The following is a 10,903-nucleotide window of genomic DNA, read 5'->3' as shown; positions in this document are numbered from 1 at the left end:
TACTCTTAATAAAAAATCATAGTTTCGTCCATAAATCATCATTTTTAAATATAACAAAATAAACTCTTAACCATAAAATAATTTTTTTTTTCTTTACTTAATATGAATGATGTTATTCCGTAATTTCCGTGAATGTGATGACAAGGAATAATCCTTTTGCCGACCGGATCAAGTTGTACTTATCCAGCTAATCACAAATGATAAAATTATTATTTATTTTAGAAGTTTAAATTAAAAAAGGAAAAAAAATTATTTTATTTTTTAATTTATGACTAGTCTAACACGCTAATTAATTAAGGCCGCCTACGTTTTCAAGGCATACGCGTAAAGGCATGGTCAGTCTTCCACAAATCTCACTGCCTAGGAAGGTGCCGCCCAATTACTATGAGGGACATCAGCGGGCCTGATCAGAAAGAGACTTACTTTCAGAACTCTTACCTTATAAGAGCAAAGATTTTTGATTGCATGCCTTAATTTGCTAGCATAAAAGGAGGAGGAAGAAGAAGAATTAATCTTGCACAGCTTTGGAATCGTCCTGGTAAATTAATCTACGTATATTCATGGAATGATTTTTACTTGCTCTTCATTTGTTCAGATGCAGAATTAATATTTATTCGAACAAACTTCAAATTTATGTTTATTTTCGCATAAATTGTCCAGAAATTCAGAGATATGACGATAATTACTGAAATACAACATTCTAGTCACCGGCACCGGCTAAAATTGATGTGGGCGAAAACTCCTTATTGGTGTAATGGGTGTAAAGAGGAAGGGTTTGAGCCATGCTACCAGTGTGAGGAATGTGACTTTCATCTTCACGAGCAATGCGCTTCAGCCGCGCACTGCTCAATCTTCCCGCACCCGTTCGAGAAAAGCACATTCAAGTTTTATGGTAAGCATACAGAGAATGGGATGAACTTTGGATTTTGCGTTGCATGTGGGAAGAACATCCGAGGGTTCATGTACCAATCTTCGTGTAAGAAGCCAGTCCGCATACATCCTTGCTGTTTAAAGCTCGATCGTGAAACTACAGATCATGGGCATGGGGTGACTCTGAAGCTCCGTGAAAAGATCTCATGGCCATCAACGGCGCCATGCCTAAAATGCAAAAGTAGGGAAATTTCAAAAGAGATTAAGGGCTGGGCTTATGTTTCCACTTGTGGCAATTACTGTTACCATGTGGCATGTGTGAAGGCCATGACCCTGGAGAAATGGAGGGCGTCTTCTTTTCACCAACAAACTGATGGAAAAATTGCTGTTAATTTGGAACTAGGGCTTGGGGAGATTACTGGAACCAACCCAAGTGAGAGATGGCTGTCGAAGATAAAAGTCGCTCTTCGCCTCATTATTACTGCAATTTTAGGAAAAGGAATTCCTTTGATTCTTCTGCTTTTATTAGTATAGAAAGACACTCCAAGGAGCCCCCGGCCGACTTCTAGAATATCTTTTGGTCAGGCCGCTATACGTTAATTAATAATCAATTTGCTTATAAACATGTGTAGAAGAAGTTATAAGTAAAGATGCCTTGGCTAGAAGGATCGAACGATGATTAATCTTGTGAAGCCGTACATACATTATTGTGGTAAATAGATGTTGCATCCGTAAGAAGAATAGAGTCCGTGGATCATTTTCTTCGATACTGTGATGTGGCTTATGCCATCTGTATTCTCTTTTTCAGTCGTTTTGAATTGTTTTAAGGTATACTTAGATGTGCAGTCGACGTGTACGTATATGTTTGTTGGTGGACTATCGGTAGTATATATGCGAAGTGCTATTGTGTGAAAAACAATGCCTACATGCCTTTTATTTTGTTTATAGAGGAAGATGAATAACAAAAGATTTAAAGATCATGAGAAGAATTTGGAAGAGATTAAAGTCCTATTTCCTTCAAAACTTTGTATCTTTGAACAATTGTTTGTGATTTCGTTATTTAAATGATATTAAAGTGTTGATTAATGATTAAATTTATCGTTTTTTTTTTTTTTTTTTTTATAAGCTTAAGTTTGTGGGATAAGTGGTGATTTAACATGATATCAGAGTCAACGATTTTAAGTTCGAACCTTGACTCCATTTCCAAGAAATTATGAATGCAAAAAAAATAAACAAGTGTAACTTTCCAAGAAATTATGGATGTTGAAAAATGTATGGACATTGAGACTCGTGAATGTGAATAATGACACTTTCAATTAGTTAAGGGATAAATGCAAAATTGGTCCTTGTAATTAGTCTAAATTACAGATCAATTCATATTGTATAAAAAATAATTTATAGGTCCCTGTAGTTGGCATAAATTACAAATTATTCTCTGTGGTATAAAAAATAACTTATAAGTACTCAAGATATGCCAAAATAATAGTTTACTCCCTAAAAAGAATTTCATTTAAGTATCTTAACAAAATTTGTCACTTTACCACGTTATACCCAATAAAAACGTGACACGTGTTATTATTAATTACTAGCTAAGATTACACATCAGCCCTCACTCCACGTCATACGACTACAGTAAATTAACTTAAGAAAAAATATAAAAAAGCCCCCCAAACTAACAGCCGTTTTCGATTTAACCCATAATGTTTCAAAAGTGATAAAGTAGCCCCCAAACTACCAAACTATTGCATTTTGTCCACTCCGTTAGTCAAAACCGTCAGTTTAGACGGAAACTGCAAGACGACATCGTTTTGTTACGGGTAAGTTACTACAATATTGACCTTTTATGAAAAATAAATAAATAAATAAATAATTGGGAAAAATATAAAAAAGCCCCCAAAACTACCATCCGTTTTCATTTTAGCCTCATAATGTTCAGAAAGTGATAAAGTAGCCCTCCAACTACCAAACAGTTGCAATTTGGCCACTTCGTTAGTCATTACTGTCAAATATGATGAAAAATTCAAAACTACGTCGTTTTGACAAGGGTAAGTCACTAAAATGCCCTTTTAGAATTAAAAAAAATTATATTAAAACAAGTACGCAAAACAGCGCCGTTTTGCTTGAAATTAGGGTTTCCTTACACTTACCAAAACGACGCTGTTTGGGTAAGTGTTAGGAATTAAAAGAAAAAACTTTAAACCCCACGTAGAAAAAACCCCAACTCCAGTTTATCTCTCTCCCCCAAACCGCCGGCCACCACGTCGTTCTATCTCCGGCAACCTTCTCCCTCAAGTGAAAAAAACGCAACATCTCTCTCTCTCTCTCTCTCTCTCTCTCAAAACGGCTGCCATTGCCACCGCCATCCATCACCGCCGGCCACACCATCCAGTGGCTACGAAGCGCCACCGAAAAATTATTACCCATTGTAGAAATCAAACAAAAAAACTACGTTATGGGTATACCATGAAATACAATAAAAAGATTGAGTTATGGGTAAGATTTACGTGCTGCCGGAGATAGAACGACGTGGTGGCCGGCGGTTTTGGGGAGAGATAAATTGGGGTTGGGGGTTTTTTCGTGGGTCACCTGTGTGGGGTCTAGGGTGTTTTTCTTTTAATTCCTAACACTTACCAAAGCAGCGGCGTTTTGGTAAGTGTAAGGAAACCCTAATTTCAAGCAAAACAACGCCGTTTTGCTTGCTTGTTTTAATATGATTTTTTTTTTCTTTCCAAAAAGAACATTTTGGTAACTTACCCTTCCCAAAACAACGTAGTTTTAAATTTTTCATCATATTTGATGGTAATGACTAACGGAGTGGCCAAATTGCAATTGTTTGGTAGTTGGAGGGCTACTTTATAATTTTCTGAACATTAGTGGGCTAAAATGAAAATGGCTGGTAGTTTGGGGGGCTTTTTTATATTTTTCTCATAATTTTTTTTTTCTTCATAAAAGGGCATTGTAGTAACTTACTCGTAACAAAACGACGTCGTTTTACAGTTTCCATCCAAACTGACGGTTTTGACTAACGGAATGGCCAAAATTCAATAGTTTGGGGGGCTACTTTATCACTTTTGGAACATTATGGGGCTAAATCGAAAACGGCTGGTAGTTTGGGGAGCTTTTTTATATTTTTCCCATTAACTTAATATCTTATATCCCCAAAATTGTACCCCGTGCGTAACCCTCCATCATCTTCATCTTCGTCAGCCTCTTTACAAAATCCGACCGTCAAATTCTCCCAAAATGCTTCAAAATCGTAGCGAGAAAAATGAAAATAAGGGATGGTTACACACATGGTAAAATTTTGGGGATATAAGAGATTATGTTAATTTACTATAGCAGTATGACGTGACAAAATAATGGATTATGTTAAGTTACTTAATGGAAATTGAATCAATTGATTTTATAGAGTAAACTGCTATTTTAGCCTACTATAAAGACCTATAAATGATTTTTTTTTTTTTTTTTTTAATTACAATGAGTGATTTATAATTTATGCCAACTATAAGAACCTATAAATTATTTGTTATATCACAATGAGTGATTTGTAATTTAGGCCAACCACAAATACCAATTTTGCATTTATCTCATTAATTAAAGTCCACATACCCCCTTCAAAACTACCACTCAATTGATAATATTTCCCCAAACTTTCAATTGGGATAATGTTTCCCTCAAAATACCAAAATAATATCAATGTCTCTTTCAAGGCTAGGAAAAAGATAAAAATGCCCTATATAGTTCTCAATAAGACAAAAATACCACTATAAATTCAAAAAAATTAAAAAATTAAAAAAAAATTAAATTAAAAAAACCACTTTTAAAACGAATTTTAATTTTTTTTTAAAGCATAAATTTTTTATTTAAAGAACAACGATTTTTTTTTTTTAAAAAAAAAAAAACGGAATTTTTATTTTAAAAAATCGAATTTTTTTAATATTTAAAGGACTGGAAGTATTGCTAGCTATGTTTGCCCCCAGCCAGGGCCGGTACTGTAGCTGGAACGGCACTGTTCCAGCTACAGTACCAGATGATAATTGGCCCCTTCAAGTCAAAAAAATCATCCCATATACTGTATAACAACTCTTTTTTTTATTCACTTCCCAACCGATAAATCCAACTATTTTTTTTTTTTTTAAAAGAAAATGAAATATTATTTTAAAAAAAAAAAAAACCGTAGAACCGACGTAGGTTCCTTGTTAAAATGTGGCGGTCAATCCACTTATTTTTGTTGCAAGTGGCTTCTGAGCTGACTCTTTGGCCATGGGGGTGGTCCAACACCCCTTTGGTCAATAAAAAAAAAGATCAGGGGATGAGGACCACCAGGGGTCGGGGTGGTTTCACCACCCCAAATTCTCAGAGTGGTCCTACCACCTCTAAACGCTAATCTGGCCCCTTTTTTTTCTTTTTTTTTGATTTTGGGGAATGGGGGTGGCTCTGACCACCTCTGGCCATGGTCGACCACCCCTTAAAACCGGAGCCAAAGTGGCGGCGTCGAGGCCACCCTTTCGCGAAAAAATCGCCGTCCCTACCAATTTATTTAATAAGGGGTGGTCGGAACCAATCTCCGAAGGTTTTCTCTCTCCCTTCTTTTTTTTTTTTTTTAAAAAAATAAAAATTTAAAAATTTTAAAAAAATAATTTTAATGCCCAAAACGACGTCGTTTTGGGCTGGGTGAGTGTTGTAGTTTTGAAGTCCAAAACGGTGTAGTTTTAACGTGGGGGTATAATGGGTATAAAAAAGTCAAACCGTTTAATCTAACTTTGAAAACTGAAAGAGGGGTCTAAAGTGAGAGCAAATGGAAGTTCAGGGGGGCTTAGTGAAGTTTATCCTACAAACAATATGCGTGATATCAAACGTCGTATACAAATCCACTACATTTCAAATGTAATAAATGAAAGTGTCACTTTCACACATACTATCAGTTATCCAAAATACGGATTACCAAAATGCACCATCGGTTACGTTACAAAACAATTACCAAATCTAACAAGTTAAAAATAGCCTAAATAATTGTCATAGCAGAAAATACGGCCCCATACAAACCACCAAAATGGCATCAATTCCATTGTCCATGCCAACTACTATTCGAAAGTGCCATGTTCCCACATTTGACGGGCCAGTACATCTCGGATTTTTCCCATATATCTCGTGCTGTCGCTTGATTGATTTAGCCGTAACCCACCTGATATATATGGGACTACTGCCCCTGGCTGTAGCACGGTAACATCAATCCATGGGTTCAAACCCTTTAGAGCTTCCTTAAATAATTTGTCTTCCACTCCAGAATGCTTTCGAATAAAGTTGTGGATTGTACAACAAGCGATTACAAACAATCGCTGATACCGGATTGGGTATGGAGGCATTTTCCTCATGATAGGAAAACGGTTCTTCAACACTCCGAATGCGTGTTCCACAATTGACCTCAGCGACGCGTGTCTGCGATTAAATCCCTCCCTTTGATTAATTGGTAAGCCCCCGTCTTGCCACTCTTGAAGATGGTAGCGTTCCCTTCTAAAGGGTGTTAGGAATCCTCGGTATAAACCGTAACCCGAGTCCACCAAGTAGTAGGCATCTACAAATGAAGTATAATATGTATTAATCATTAGTTAATTTATTCAAATTGTTGCCCATGAGAACAAATTTATTTGTAATTTTTGGGAAGCTAGTATGGTACGATACCTCCTACTGGAGTCGAAAATTTTAATCTCGAATCGTTAACGCACATTGTGAAAATACGTGCGTCATGTGTGCTCCCTCCCCATCCAGCATAAACATATGTGAAGCAAAGATCCAGATCCACAACGCACATGACATTTTGAGTTATGGTGCACTTCCTACCTCGGTAGTGAATATGCTTTTTACTTGATACACGCGCATCTATTTGTGTTTCATCAATTGCTCCAATACAATCCTGCTAGCAAGAGTGGTGTTAATAGTGATAACATAGTTGAAACATATAACACATAATTTCGCCTTTAAACAATAACATCATGAAAGCATCTATTTATCATTTTGGTAAAATGTAAAATACAGTATTTTGATATCTTACTGCAAACCATGGGTAGTACATAGCGTTATTGGCGACATTGGGATGTGGTAGCGGAACAGGATTGGGTTGCAAAATTGATTTTCCCAATTGACAAAGTGCTCTTGCCGATTTTCTAACATAAACGCTTACGAAGTATGTTGATCGTTGTAACTTGTCAGCCACTGATCGGCAAGACCAACCTTGCGGCATGACCAAACAAAATGCAGCCAGTTGCTCTGTTACCTGAACAGCTCGGGTGTGGCGTAAAAGCCCATTTTGTTCTAATGTGTTACAAAGAGCAATGTAAGTGGCTGGCCACATTCTAAATCGCTCATAGCATGTACTCTGGTTAGGATTGTGCAACACCCAATGTACCCACATTGCTCTTGTGAGACCAGAAGTCCTTTGAGGTACACCTCTCCTTCGCGTACCTTTTAACCTAGATTTCAATTCATCCAGTTCTAGTTGCAATCCCATAATTTTTAGCTCCATCTCATAAAGGGCCAAATCACTCATTACATCATCCGTGCCATCACCATCCGTGCCATCACCATCCATGCCATCATCATTGCTTACGTCACCCACATCGGCATCTGGATCGATGGTAGGATCATAAGACTGTTCTAGTGTATCGTACCAATGTTGATAAATGTAATCTGGATTGTCAGGTCCCCACTCACCCATGTCTATGTCATCCTCATCTATGTCATCCACCCAATTGTCATCCTCGTCTATGTCATACATGTCTATGTCATTCATGGAATTCTCACTCATGTCTACGTCTCCTACGACATTCAAATCAAGTGAATTAGTTTTGTTTGATCATATTACAAATTGGTTTCTGTTCAAATCACACATTAAGTGAAGTATCATGAAGAGAATATACAAATAATTAAGGTTAATCTGAATAACATCTAAAAGACGAGCTAATAAAGAGTAGGCTTAATTGCATGTATACATAACATAGGAGTGCATATAAGTCAAATTAAACATAAGAGTACATACAGGTCAAATTAAACATAGGTGTGCATACATGTCAAATTAAAAGCACACGTCAACTTACACATAGATGTGCATAAATGTCAAATTAAAAGCACACGTCAAATTAAACATAGGAGTGCATACATGTCAAATTAAAAGCTAACAAATTGTCCCAAATATAGTTAAAAGCTAACTAGTCCTACACCCCCTACCAAACTATCCCGTACTTAACTATTAGATATGGTTAAGTAGCCACTTCTTCCTAAATGCATCACTCATTTTAATAACCGCCTTTGCTTTGTTTGGGTCAGTTATATAGTCTGTAGCACAGAAATATTTATCATCAGATACGTCCATCTCTGTGCACATCCTGTTAAGTATGTCCATTGCAGCCTCAACATGGTCCTCCTCCTTTGCGCTAGATGCACATGACCTTCTCGATACGCTTTCCCTGATACTATGAACCTTGTCCAACATATCATCCAGCCGGAGTTTGAAACCCTCAACTTGTTTGTCCTCTATGGACGCACGCTTACTAGCACGTGAGTCACGTGACCCACTATGTGATACTTTTCGCTTTCCTTTGGACTTGGACTGACACTTTGGTGCCGATGCACCGCCATCATCTAACAGGTCAATGACTGGAGCTGGGGTATTAAGGCCGAACCCGGTATCCCCCTCTTCTGAACCAGGTGGGGTGACTGTACTTGCATGGCCATACTCCCCAGTAGCAGTTGTTTTAACAAATATACTGCAAATGAGATCATAGTATGGTGGTCCACCACCTCTAAAACGCCAGTACTTTTCATGGTATTCCTGCAAAATAATAATTCGATGGTCAGCTGCAAATAAGTTGTTGAGATTTTTAAAATTTGTAATGGAATGTGAGAAAGGAGATGAGAGACATACATATTTCAGCCGTTCCCACTGTGCATCCGATGCAGATACCACGTTGGTCACTGGATCCCAGCCAAAACCCGTGATAAAATCCCCTTTCAAGAGTGTTGAGAAATCCGTGTAATTAGCTTTAAACTTTTTAATTTTATTCTTCACCTGCTCGGATGTGAATTCGTGTGGATGAATAAGGCCATTCAGCATGTTTGTGATCTCATTGACCAATGTTGAGGGGTATGTGGATTTTACGGCAGTGTTTGCCTTGTCCAGCAGAATATATAGCAATTGATGTTCGTGGGCAGGAAACCATTTGGCAACCTCTTTTGGTGCGTGCTTATTGCATGGGGCTAGGTGCTTACGGAGTGATTTGCGAGGCGTCCCATGCATGGGCATCTATGGGATAATGTGATAGGTGTAAATATATTGTAGACAGTACATGAGATGACATTATACGTTACTGTAGTGATACTAATTATTCATGACAGAATACGGTAACATGTACCTCAGCAAACGCAAGAAGTGTCATGATAATGCAATGTATAACTAATGTATCTAATGGACAATTAAAAATTATACCTTTGAAATTGCTTTTTGTTGTCGTAACACAGTCAATTCAGTTGGTATAGAGGTAGCCGATTTGTCCTTCACCAATGATCGAAGGAAATACCCTACATGCTACAACATGACAAAAACCAAGACGATACCGTACATTAACAAACAAAAAACTTCAAAATACCAATTCACATTAACGAACAAGAAACTAAAAAAATGCCAATTAACATTTACGTATGAGAAACTAAGAATACCAATGCTAATCAATGGAGCTCCACCCCTTAACATATAGATGCATATATATTACAGGACTTCCATGAGAATCAAGACCAAAGTGCTTTTATGTATGTAATTCAATTCAATTAAGCTCTAACCTTGGTTGATGATCTGGTCCAAGGGGGTAGTCTGCCCGATTCTGTCGAGCCCCCTAGTCGCATACTACAAAAAATGAGGTAGTGCTATTGAAATGGTATGAGAGGAAGAATAAATTTTAATTGTGGATGGACTGACAGTAAGCAAGAAGAATACACACAAATGTTTTGTAAGATGAAAACTCACCGACGGTACAAAGGTTCTTAAATGAAACCCAGGGACCACGCTGATGCAGGAGGGCGTTGCAGATAATTGGATCTTGACATTGATGACAAAAATATATATAATATGAAGTTACGGTAAATCTTAGATTTAATTCATTCAATCAAATAATAGACGTATAGAGATTCAAGGGCTTAAGTAGCACTAATATGATTTTTTTTTTTAATCAAATAAAAATATTCGGAGTAGTATAATTTATACCACAATATATATATAATAATGAACTATATATATATATATAGTTCATTATTAATAAAACAATTAACAATATATAATTAATAAGTCAATTACTAATTAATTAAAATTTTTACTTAATTGTTTTATTAATTATACTTCAGTAGTTATACTTGTAAAAAGAGCTTTCTTTTGTAGAAATGATAGCACGCCAAACAATACGAATTACACTATTATGAATAAGGCTTAAATAAGATTGTTTCAGAATTGTTCAAATTGGCAAATTCAGGAACAAAAATAGCCAAATACAGTATAATGAATGAACAATAACAGAGTTTGATGAGAGAAATGGGCATTGACTGACCTTAAAAATGGTGGATGGGAGAATTTGCACTGCACTGCACTGATACCCACTCGCAGAGGAGAATAGAGAAATGATTTGTGGGTGTGTGACAAAATGGAAAATGGAAGAGGTTTGCGAAAGAAAATATGATTTGAGATGGACTGTCGGCGTACAGAGGAGATGAAGAAGATATTTTGTTAAAAGAATGTGGGAGAAGAGTTCTTTGCAGCAGAAAAGTTAATTTTTTTTCCCTTTTTGTTGAAAGACAGTAAAGTTAGTGAGGCTTGGGGTGTGTGAAGTGTGAATGAGAATGGTTCTACACTCTGCACATTGGTTAGACTTTTTGCTGCACGTTGCACATTAAAATTTTTATTTTTTTTAAAGCAAAATATTTTTAAAAAAATAAAAATAAAAAAAAATGAAGAGAAACATCAGGGTGGTTCCAGCCACCCCTTGGCCAAAAT

This window comes from Corylus avellana, chromosome ca7 (assembly GCF_901000735.1).
Source record: "Corylus avellana chromosome ca7, CavTom2PMs-1.0".
Lineage (NCBI taxonomy): Eukaryota > Viridiplantae > Streptophyta > Magnoliopsida > Fagales > Betulaceae > Corylus > Corylus avellana.
The sequence above is the reverse complement of the archived record's forward strand: the minus strand, read 5'-3'. Positions refer to the sequence as shown.